Below are 13,079 nucleotides of genomic sequence, written 5' to 3'. Positions count from 1 at the left end.
AAACAGGCTCCAGGCTCTGAGCCGGCAGCCAGCACAGAGCCCGATGCGGGGCTCGAACCCACGAACCGCGAGATCATGACCTAAGTGAAAGTCGGACGCTTAACCGACTAAGCCACCCAGGCGCCCCTGTTAACATTTATTTATTATTGAGAAACAGAGAGAGACAGAGCATGAGCATGGGAGGGGCAGAGAGAAGGGGAGACACAGTATCTGAAGCAGGCTCCAGCCTCTGAGCTAGCAGCACAGAGCCCGATGCGGGGCTCGAACCCATGAGTGGTGAGATCATGATCTGAGCCAAAGTCGGATGCTTAACTGACTGAGCCACCCAGGCGCCCCCAAAAAATGTTTGTTTATTTTGAAAGAGAGAGAAAGTGCGCGTGCAAGTGGGGGAGGAGCAGAGAGAGAGAGAGGGAGAGAGAGAATCCCAAGCAGAGTCCTTGCTGTCAGTGCAGACCTTGATGTGGGGCTCAATCTCATGAACCTTGAGATCATGACCTGAGTGGAAATCAAGAGTCAGATGCTTAACAGACTGAGTCACCCAGACGCCCCACAAAAAATTACTAATCAACCAGAAGACTGAATTATTTATTTATTTTTTAAAAAAATTTTTTAATGTTTTATTTATTTCTAGGAGAGAGAGAGAGAGACAGCATGAGCAGGGGAGGGTCAGAGAGAGAGGGAGTCACAGACTGAAACAGGCTCCAGGCTCTGAGCTGGCAGCCAGCACAGAGCCCGACGCGGGGCTCGAACCCACGAACCGCGAGATCATGACCTAAGCGAAAGTCGGACACTTAACCGACTAAGCCACCCAGGCGCCCCGTGAATTATTTATTTTTAAGAACAGAAAATGGTATTACAAAATCATTGTCACATGGAAAGGTAATTAAAGAGTATGCAGGAAGAACTTCTGATGTGGCCAAGGTAGAGAAAGCCTACTAAAGCCTGTGTTTCTGATGATTACAACTAAAATCCCTTTCTAGACAAAATACAAAATGCGACTATCTGAGGACTTTGAAAAATAAAGGAAAACAGACAGACTGGGGAAGGAAGTAAAAATCCTGGGGAAGGGAGCTGGGGGTGGTTATTTTCCCATTTTCTGCCCTCTTTCTGCTCATGGTCTCCAGCCAAGGGTGGGCCCCTGGCAGAGCTGGGGCATCCATACTGCAGACAGTGAGAACTCAGGGAAATCCTTCCTGTCAAAAAGCCCAGGAAAGGGATCCCTGTGGGCCAGGGTATATGGGAGTAATACTTTTTTCTTTCACCTCCTCCCCTTTTTTGGTGTTTGTGACTTAACAGAGAGCTGGCCTACGATGGAGCTGAAGTAGTAGGTTTCCTGTCTTTTTGTCCAGAGGAGTTGAGAAAAGGGATCTGAGGGTAAGAGAAGGTAGAAAGAACTCCTTTGTAAAAAATCTTTTTTTGAGGGGGGGGACACCTCAGTCGGCTCAGTTGGCTAAGTGTCTGACTCTTGGTTTCTGTTTGGGTCATGATCTCATGGTTCCGTTGAAATCAAGCTCCAGATTCTCTCTCTCTCCCTCTCTCTCTACCTCCCTTCCCCTTTCTCTCAAAAAAAAAAAAAAAAAAACTTAAAAAATCTTTCTTTTTCTCCTCTCTGCTTTGCCCCCTGGGCACCTCCAATTGTAAGAATTGTGCAATAGCATGGGCACGTAGGAATCCAAGAGGAATCCTATCCTTCTGGACAGAAGATCATTAGGTAGGAAGGACCCCTGTGGGCTGGAGAGTGTGGGGAAAGTTTTGGAAGTGAGGGACTTGGAGAAGATGATACCCAAATTCTGTGATAAACCAGCATAATGCCAACCTCATTAATGTGTTGGTGAGGTGCTTTTACAATATTTCTGAGAGTAATTATGTGGGTATTTCATTCACACCAACCAACTGTCCATCTCTCTGGACACCAAATGGGTGTTCTACAATTCAATTCAGTTCTCATGCTACCTACCTGGAGTCAGCGTCAGACTCCACAGATGTAAGGGCTCAGTCACACAGGATTGCCATCACTTTAGATGTCAGTCACAAGTATTGGTTCTCCAGGTTACCCACTCTTTGTCTGACCCAGCTATAAATCAGAGGTTCCCACAACCCATCTTCCCTCAGGTTCAGTAATTTGCCCAAACAGCTCACAGAACTAAGGAAATAGTTTACTTACTTTTACTAGTTTATTATAAAGGACACAACTCAGGAGTAGCCAAGTAGTAGAGATGCACAGGGTAAATTATGGGGGAGATGAGATGGCACCGAGCCGCCATTTTTAAGTGTACAGTTCAGTAGTAGTAGGTATTTTCATGATATTATACAACTTTCATCACGATCCATTTTCAAAACTTAAAAGAAATATTTCTTTTTTTTTTTTTTAAATGTTTTTTATTTATTTCTAGGAGAGAGAGAGAGAGAGCGTGAACAGGGGAGGGTCAGAGAGAGAGGGAGTCACAGACTGAAACAGGCCCCAGGCTCTGAGCTGGCAGTCAGCACAGAGCCCGACGCGGGGCTCGAACCCACGAACCGCGAGATCATGACCTAAGCGAAAGTCGGAGGCTTAACCGACTAAGCCACCCAGGCGCCCCTAAAAGAAATATTTCTAAATAGAAACTCTATAGCATTAAACACTAAGTCCTCATTCCCCCCTCCTACCAGCCCATGGTAACCATTATTCTACATTCTGTCTCCATGAATTTACCTATTCTAGGTACATCATATAAAATGGAATCATCCAATATTTCTTCTTTTTTGTCTGCCTTATCTCACCAAACACGTTTTCAAGGTTGACCTATGTCATAGCATGTGTCAGAATTCAATTCCTTTTTAAGGCTGAATAATATTCCATTCCATGTATGTGCCATAGTTTTCTTAATCCATTCAACTGTTGATGAGCACTGGGGTTGTTTCCATTTATTGGCTACTGAGAATAGTGCTGCTATGAACATGGGTGTACAAGTATCGGTCTGAGTCCTGCTTTCATTCTTATGGGTATGTATCTAGTAGTAGTGATAATGTATTTGTAACCTGGAGTGATAATAGCCATCCTACTAGGTGTGAGGTGGTATCCCATTGTGTTTTAATTTGCATTTCCTTAATGACTAGTGATTGTTGAGCACCTTTTCCTGCCTTTTTTGGACATTTGTATATCTTTTTTGGAGAAATAACTATTTAAGACCTTAGACCCTTCTTTGAATGATGGTTTATGTCTTTTCGTTCTTGAGTTTAGAGGTTCTTTATGTTTTCTATCTATTAGACACTTAAACAATGCATATTGTATAAACAATTTCTCCCATTCTATGAGTTGTTTTTTCACTCTTGTGATACTGTACTTCGACATACGAAAGTTTAATATTTGGACCATAGGTTTTCTTCTAAGCGTTTCATAGTTTTAACCCTTAAGTTCTTCGATCCATTCTGAGTTAATTTTTGGATTGTGGTAAGAAGTGAGAGTCCAAAGAAGGCTCTTTTTTAACCTGATGGAGATTTACAAAATACTTACACTAATATTGCACTAAAACTGGAAGAATGCTTTTCCCTAAGATTGGGAACAAGACAAGGATATCTGATTTTACTATTCTTATTTTCAGTATTGTATTGGAGGTACTAGATAGTGCAAGAAGTCAAGAGAAACAAATGAAAAAAAATACGGTTTGGAAAGGAAGAAATAAAACTTTCTCTGTTTAGACAATATGATTTTCTACATAGAAAATCCCAAGGATTTTAAAAAATCTCCTAGCACTAATAAATCATTTTAGAAAAGTCACAGGATAGAAGGTCAATATAAAAATAAGTTTTATTTCTACATATTACCAACTAATATTTGGAAATTAAATGTTAAAACAGTATCATTTATAATAGTACCAAAAACATGAAATAAATCTCACAGAAGTATGCAGGGTCTATATTCTAAAAATTATAAAATAATGATGAAAGAAATCAAAGATCTTAACAAATGGAAAGAAAGACTGTGTCTACCGATTGAAGGATTCAATGTTGTTAATATGTCAGTTTTCCTCAAACTGATCTATGCATTCAATGCAATCCTAATAAAAATCCCAGTATGATTTTTTAAAAGAAATTGATGGATTTATTTACGTTTTCATATAGAATATGATAGCTGAAACAAATTTAATTTTTTATTTTTTAATTTTAATTTTTTAAGTTTGAGAGAGAAAGAGTGTGCACAGGCAGGGGAGGCACAAAAAGAGAAAGGAAGAGAGAACCCAGTACAGGCTCTGTGCTGTTAGGGCAGAGCCAAACCCGATCCCATGAACCGTGAGATCATGACCAGAGCAGAAATCAGGAGTCAGGTACGTAACTGACTGAGCCACCCAGGCACCTAGTTTCACGTTTATATGTAAAGAAAGTTAAGAAAATGAACCTCACCTCATACCTTACACCTTATACAAAATTAACTCACAAAGGATCATTGACCTAAAAGCAAAGACTAAAGCATAAAATGTGTAGATGAAAACCTAGGAGAAAATCTTTGTGATCTTGGGTTAAAGATTTCTTGTATCTGATACCAAAGACATAACCCATAAAAGAAAAAAAAAGATAAATTCCCTCCATCAAAATTAAGAACTTTTGCTCTTGGAAAGACAGTTAACAGAATGAATAGACGAGTCACAGACTAGAAGAAATATTTGGAAATCACATATCTGAAAATGAACAGTATCTGGAGTTTATAAAGAATATTTAAAACTCAATAAAAGACAATGCCATTAAAAATGGATAATTTTTAAAAACAGATAATTCCTTGAGTGTGACCTGTTTGGGGGAATAAAGAGAAGTCTGTACAGCTGCTATACCCACAAACCCTGGAAAAGGTGTGGGTTCTGAACACATTGCTCAGGAAGTTGGTCTTCATCTTGTAGGAAAATATTGGGTCTGATTTTAGTGTTGCTATAGCATTGGGACTTTTCTAGAGTGTATGCATATATAAGGAAAACTGGTGCTTTTAAATATGTCTTCTGAAGTGAAGTTCCTTTTACACTAAAACCCCAAAATATCCAATGTTTTAAGTTGTTCACAATTCAGCTGCATTCAGACCTGCATGGAATTTTAGTTTATATATTCTGTCTGTTATAGATGGAATAATATGCTTGATTAAGAGGTTTGGTTTAATATCTACTGTTTGGGAAAATTAGGTCTTAAGTTTTTTAAAAAATGAGTTGTGTAGTTAAGATTTCCAGCTGTCTAATTTCAGAGGTTTGTCCAAAGAAATCAATTCTACATTCTTTCTCATGTATTGGTTTGTGTCTCACAGGAGCAAGTCTTTTCCTCCATCTTTATCTTCATTTTTCCTCTTTCCTCATTTCTTAGAACTTTCTTTTCCACTCTCTCATCTCTTTTTCATTCTTCCTTCAAGCTTGTGCAATCTCCTCTCCCCCGCTCCCCTGCCTCACCCCGCCCCCAAATCTCTGACATTTTCCAATTCTCTCTTTTTATATGACATTTTTTTTCTATACCCAGTCTTCCATTGGTGATCACTTTGTAATTCACCATGACTTAATATTTTTCCTGTTAGCCACTGCCTACACGTGTTTTACTGAGCTCCTCGGGGCAGAAAATATGTCTTCCAATATTTTATGCTTTGTAAAATGCCTTGTACTCTTATGACTCCTATTAACAATAAATCTCAGTATAAATTAGCTGAATCTACATCTTCTTTGTTTTAGGTGTAAGCTTTACGTGCTTAAGGGTGATGTTTCACCAGCTACTTGATTTGTCATGTGTGTCATTACTTTTTAGGTGGCATTGGAAAGCCGCCTTTTGGAATTACTGGGCACCAAGACCAGAATTTATTTTAACCTGCTTCATTTATATACATTTTGTTCCAGAAAAGAAAAAAAAAAATTCTCCATTGTAAGAAAATGTTCCTGTCTTTTTCAATAACTAGACTGAAATCACACAGAATTGTCTACATGCCAGGATGCCTTGTGTTCTAGTTATAAATCTTGTCTTTCAGAGCAAATAGTCTCTGGAGTTATTATTAATGACAATTGGAATCTTTAATATTAGACTTACTAAGTGTCAATATGAAAATATATTGATGTTTTCAGAGTTATTTCACACCAGTCTAGACTTCATTTCCTCACCTTTTTATCAGAGCATGGGAACCACACTTATTACACAGTTGCTTTAGGAGCATGTGATGAATGAGTCTAACTCTAAAGTGAGCAGAGGTTGGAGGAGCTGCATGGCTAATGCTGTTGTGCTCCAAGCTCTTGGCTTTTAGGTCTGTGCTTTCCCTGGTTTGTTGTCCCACTCCTTCCAAGTACTATTATCTTGTCGACCAAGCCCACCTTCAGGAGGTAGCCGAGTAGCATCCAGGGTCACCTCTCTCTCGGGCAGTTTTTAGTTTGGATTCTTAAAGGCGAAACAGTCTCGGCCACAGGATCTGAGGAAGGTGACCTTTCTGGTACCAGCACCAAGGCTTACTTGATGAGCCCCCCAAAAATATTTTCCTTAAGAAGAAAGGCGTATATTAGTTTCTTTTGCTGCCATTTATTCTCTCACAATTCTGGGAGTCAGAAATCTAGGCACACTGTGGCTCAGCTGGTTCTCTGCTCTGTGTTTAAATCAAGGTATCAGCAGGTTGTGTACATTTCTGGAGGCTCAGAGGGAGACTCTGTTTCTAGGTTCATTTAGGTTGCTGACAGAATTCGGTTCCATGAAGCTGTAGGGCTGAGTTCTCAGTTTGCCTGCCAGCTGTCAGCCAGGAGACGTTCTCAGATTCTTGAGCCTGCCTACATTCCTTGGCTTGGGCTCCTTTTTGCTCCATTTGCAAAGTCAGCAGAAATGGGTGGGGTCTTTCTCGAGATCTGAATCTCTCTGACCTCCTCTGCTGCTATTCATCTCTCTTCTCAGCTTCCCTCTTCTGCCAAATCTCACTGACTGACTCCAGCTAGAGAAATTTCCTTTGCAAGGACTCAGGTGGCTAGACTGGGCCGGCCTAGATTTTACAGGATAGTTTTTAAAAAAATGTTTATTTATTTTTGAGAGAGGGAAAGCAGGGGGAGAGGCAGAGAGAGAGGAAGAGAGAGAATATCAAGCAAGCTTTGTGCCATCAGTGCAGAGCCTGATGTGGGGCTCGAACCCATGAACTGTGAGATCATGGCCTTAGGTAAAATCAAGAGTTGGATGCTCAGTGAACTGAACCATCCAGGTGCCCTCAGGGTAATTTTAAAAAAAGTAATCTCTATACCCAATGGGGTCTTGAACTCATGATCTTGAGATCAAGAGTTAGATGCTCTACCAGCTGAGCCAGCCAGGGGCCCCTGTTCAGGATAATTTATATCCTTAATTACATCTGGAAAATTCCTTCACAGTAGGACCTGGGTTAGTGTTTTATTGACCAATCAGGGGATGAGAATTATGGAGGACATCTAGAATTCTGCCTACTTTAAGGTATGAGACCTGTATGATGAAAATGATAATCTTTTTTGGGGGGGGGTAATGTATAAAGACCCTTGAACAAATACAGAATTATACCAAATTCCAGAAAGAAAAGACTCATGTGGAAGGATATAATTGCCCCTTAAATTAATACACACAAAGAAATTTTAATGAAGATCTAAATGGGATTGTGGGGGGGGGCGGTTTCTTAGTAATCTGGCTTCAAAGACAAGAAAAAATGAATAAAAATGACATGAGAGTTGGAAAAAAAAGTATATTCCCCAACTTATTTTGAGTCTTGTTAGTGCAATTTTAATGCCAAACCCAAAGAAGGACACTACCAGAAAGAAAAATAGAGATCAATCTCATTCTTTCTCATCTATTGGTTTGTGTCTCACAGCAGATAGTCTTTTCCTGCCTTTATCTTCAATTTTGCCTCTTTTCTTATTTTGTTTTATATTGTATTCCATTCCATTCTATTATTTTATTTTATTTAAAATTTTTAAATGTTTATTCATTTTTGAGGGACAGAGAGAGACAGAGCATAAGTGGCAGAGGGCAGAGAGAGAGACACAGAATCTAAAGCAGGCTCCAGGCTCCGAGCTGTCAGCACAAAGTTGGGTGTGGGGCTCAAACTCACGAAATGTGAGATCATGACCTGAGCCGTAGTCAGACACCCAACCGACTGAGCTGCCCAGGTGCCCTAGTATTCTATTTTATTTTTAAGTAGGCTTCATGCCCAGCACAGAGCCCAGTGTGGGGCTTGAACTCAATGAACCTGATATCAAGACCTGAGCTAAGAGCAAGAGCCGGATTGTTGCAGGATTCTGCTCAGAGAGTCGTGACACCGAGACTTTTCTTTCCAGGAAGCAACTTTATTTTGCCGGCACCGCTCAGTTGGGTTCGTACCCAAAAGAACTGAGCGGCCCACATCATGTGGCATAGGTTTTTTGATGCATTTTCTATTTCTTTGTCTCCCATATATGGTAACACACATAAACATGCAGTCTGATTAAGTTGTTTCAGCTTACAAGAACATGGGGGATGTAGGCAGCTGGACTCCTATCTAGGTGACCTTGAAGTCTTCTCTCCTCTCTTCTTCATTTTTTTCTTTCTCCTTAGGGAGGGGTTCCTACCACAAGATGCTTAACTGACTGAGCTACCCAGGCGCCCCCTTTTTCCTCATTTCTTAAACAAAATGGGAGAGACTCCCAGATCTTAAACAAAATATTAGCACATCAAATCCAGCAATATACAAAAAGGAAAATAGACCAATGGAATAGAATCTGAAGGCCAGAAACAAATCCACACATACATGACTACTTACCTGGTTTATGACCAAGATAGTACTGCAGGGTAGGATGGAGAGGACCACCTGACAATAAGTGGTGCTGCTTTAATTTTCCACATTGAGGGTGGGGGTAGGTATGAGGATGATAGGTGCCTCCCTTTCTCCATTTATAAAAAGTTAATTTCAGGTATGCTTAGAACTAAATTTGAAAAGCAAAACAACATAAAACAATATAAGAGACTATCTTAATGATCTTTGGGTAGGAAAAGATCTCTTCAACAGGATACAGACACCACTACTCACAAAGAGGAGTGATAAATGACTCCATTATGAATTTTTCATCAAAAGACAGTATTTAAAAATTTTTAAAAATGTTTATTTATTTTTGAGAGAGAGAGCAAGCGAGCAGGGGAGGGGCAGAGAGAGAAGGAGACACAGAATCCAAAGCAGCCTCCAGGCTCTGAGCTGTCAGCACAGAGCCCGACATGGGGCTTGAACTGACAAACCCTGAGATCATGACCTGAGCTAAAGTCGGACCCTTAACTGACTGAGCCAGCCAGGAGCCCCTAAAAGACCTTATTAAGAGAGTGAAAAGGTGGGGTGCCTGGGTGGCTTACTTGGTTAAGCATCCCACTTTGGCTCAGATCATGATCTCACGGTTTGTGGGTTCGAGCCCCGTGTTGCGCTCTGTGCTGAGAGCTCAGAGCCTGGAACCTGCTTCGGATTTTGTGTATCCCTCTCTCTCTGACCCTCCCCTGCTCACACTGTCTCTCTCTCTCTCTCTCTCAGAANTAACACACATAAACATGCAGTCTGATTAAGTTGTTTCAGCTTACAAGAACATGGGGGATGTAGGCAGCTGGACTCCTATCTAGGTGACCTTGAAGTCTTCTCTCCTCTCTTCTTCATTTTTTTCTTTCTCCTTAGGGAGGGGTTCCTACCACAAGATGCTTAACTGACTGAGCTACCCAGGCGCCCCCTTTTTCCTCATTTCTTAAACAAAATGGGAGAGACTCCCAGATCTTAAACAAAATATTAGCACATCAAATCCAGCAATATACAAAAAGGAAAATAGACCAATGGAATAGAATCTGAAGGCCAGAAACAAATCCACACATACATGACTACTTACCTGGTTTATGACCAAGATAGTACTGCAGGGTAGGATGGAGAGGACCACCTGACAATAAGTGGTGCTGCTTTAATTTTCCACATTGAGGGTGGGGGTAGGTATGAGGATGATAGGTGCCTCCCTTTCTCCATTTATAAAAAGTTAATTTCAGGTATGCTTAGAACTAAATTTGAAAAGCAAAACAACATAAAACAATATAAGAGACTATCTTAATGATCTTTGGGTAGGAAAAGATCTCTTCAACAGGATACAGACACCACTACTCACAAAGAGGAGTGATAAATGACTCCATTATGAATTTTTCATCAAAAGACAGTATTTAAAAATTTTTAAAAATGTTTATTTATTTTTGAGAGAGAGAGCAAGCGAGCAGGGGAGGGGCAGAGAGAGAAGGAGACACAGAATCCAAAGCAGCCTCCAGGCTCTGAGCTGTCAGCACAGAGCCCGACATGGGGCTTGAACTGACAAACCCTGAGATCATGACCTGAGCTAAAGTCGGACCCTTAACTGACTGAGCCAGCCAGGAGCCCCTAAAAGACCTTATTAAGAGAGTGAAAAGGTGGGGTGCCTGGGTGGCTTACTTGGTTAAGCATCCCACTTTGGCTCAGATCATGATCTCACGGTTTGTGGGTTCGAGCCCCGTGTTGCGCTCTGTGCTGAGAGCTCAGAGCCTGGAACCTGCTTCGGATTTTGTGTATCCCTCTCTCTCTGACCCTCCCCTGCTCACACTGTCTCTCTCTCTCTCTCTCTCAGAAATAAATAAAAACATTAAAAAAATTTAAAAAAAAATTTTAAAAAATATTAAAAACAAAAGAGTGAAAAGGCAAGCCAGAATGGAAATAAAATATTTGTAGCACATGTAATCAACCAAAGACTTGTTTCTACATTTTATAGTCAATTAATGGAAATCAATAAGGAAATGATAACCCAATAGAAAAATAGGAAAATACGTGAGCAATGAGCCAATGCTTTTATGAAAAGACGCTATTCTTCACTAAAGTAAGGGAAATACAAAACAGTACCACAATAAGTTCATATTACACATCCATTGGATTGGCAATAATTAAAATGTTGGACAATTCAAGTGTTGATGATGAAATGTTTACATGGTATTGTTGGTTATATAAATCAGAACAATTTATTTAGCATGGTCTTGAAAAGCTGAAAATAAACATGGCCAGGAATTCTATGCCAAGGTAAAGACTCCAGAAATCTGTGTTTATGGGCTCCAGGGTAAAAAGATACACATACACACATACACATATATACACACACACCAGCATTATTTATTATTAAAATTTTTTTAGTGCTTTATTTATTTCTGAGAGAGAGAGAGAGACAGCATGAGCAGTGGAGGGTCAGAGAGAGAGGGAGACACAGAATCTGAAACAGTCTCCAGGCTCTGAACTGGCTGTTAGCACAGAGCCCGACGCGGGGCTCGAAGCCACGAACCGTGAGATCGTGACCTGAGCTGAAGTCGGACGCTTTACTGACTGAGCCACCCAGGCACCCCACACCAGCATTATTTATAATACCCCAAAGCTGGAAATAGCCTATTCCATCAACAGTAGAATAGATAGATTATGATATTTCCACACAATATGGTCCCCTACAGCAATCAAAATGAATGAACTACAGACATGTCCACATGGGTGAATTTTAAAGACATAACCTTGATCAAAACAATATAAGACATGAAAAAAACTTACTCTATGATTCTATTTACATAGAGTTCAAAAACAGGCATAAGCTACATTTTTAAGAATGAGTAATTAGGCAGAAAAAATATGAAAAAAAGTATGAAAGTGAATATACTAATAACGATGATCGTAGTTCTGTCTAGGCATTTGGGGCTAGAGGGAAGAGGCACATTCACTATAAGTGAAGAGTAACTTATAAGGGAAGAGGCACATTGGGGCCTTTTGGGGTATTGGCAAAGTTCTACTTTTTGACCCAATGGGGTCACATGAGTGTTTGGGTTATAGTGCTTAAGTAGTAAACTTCGTTTGTATGAACTTTTCTGTGTGTTTGCTCTATTTCCCATCACAAAAAGTAATTCCAATCTTTTACCCCATACTTCCTGATTCTTCCTCTTGTTAGGAGAATCTACAGCACCTCTTAGAGACTTAGAGTTGTTACAGCAAGACTACAAAGAGAACAAACAATTTAGTCTTTGAACACAAAAACACTTCTTAGGGCCCCCGGGTGGCTCAGTCGGTTAATTAAGTATCTGACTCTTGGTTTCCACTCAGGTCATGATCTTATGATTTCCTGAGTTTGAGCCTTGCATCAGGCTCCTTGCTGATATTGTGGAGCCTATTTGGGATTCTCTGTCTCCCTCCCTCTCTGCCCCTCCCCCACTCATGCTGTCTCTGTCTCTCTCAAAATAAATAAACTTAAAAAAAACCCCAAACACTTCCAAAATAGGTTCTCAAGAATACAAAAGGCTTTGCCAAGAGTGAAACAGCATTTGACCCTATTTCCCTTCTAGCCCTGGCCAGATTAGCTTAAACAACAACAACAACAACAACAACAACAAAACACCAAACCCACGAAACCCTGAGTTGGGAGGAGTATATACAAGCATAACCCTGAAAAAGATTGGGATGGGGGGACAGCGAAGGATACGGTTTGATGGGAGTGGTGGAAACAGAGACCATCAGAGTCGGCTGAGTGCCATTTTGGGAGAAGGCAGGAGGCCTGGGCTGGGAGCAGGAATGCGGTTATCACAGCAGAGTCTGCAAGGGCTGCCTGCTGCCTCATGTGCTTCATCCAGCAAGGGACGCCAGCTTTCCTGTGAGCTGCCTGGTGGAGAGCCTGGGACACCTCTGTCACAGATAGAGGGTGAAATCTTAGACCACCTGGTAGGGTAGTATCTCCCTCCCTCCATCCCTCCCATCCTTTTCACCCCTAGGGATTTTAGTCTGCAAGGCCCAAGAGCCTATATTTTAGTAAGTACCCTGGGTAAATCTCATGCAGGTGGCCTCTGGCACGGGAGCACCATGCTCAGAGACACTCCTTGATAAGAAGAATCACCAGAGGCGCTTGTTAAAAATTCAGATTTCTGGGCCCCATACTGGACATGCGGAACAGAACCTCCAGGGAAGGGGCCTGAGAATTTGTCTGTTTAACCAAGGTCCAGGTGATTCACAGGAAATTCTGGGAAGCAGCTTTAAAGACTTCTACTTTTTATTTTCTTTTCTGTATTATATTTAAAAACAACACACTTATTTTTTTAAAAATATTTTTATTTATTTCTAG

The sequence above is a fragment of the Crocuta crocuta genome, unplaced genomic scaffold (genome assembly GCF_008692635.1).
Source record: "Crocuta crocuta isolate KB4526 unplaced genomic scaffold, BGI_CrCroc_1.0 scaffold219, whole genome shotgun sequence".
Classification (NCBI taxonomy): domain Eukaryota; kingdom Metazoa; phylum Chordata; class Mammalia; order Carnivora; family Hyaenidae; genus Crocuta; species Crocuta crocuta.
This window is presented reverse-complemented; position numbering follows the sequence as displayed.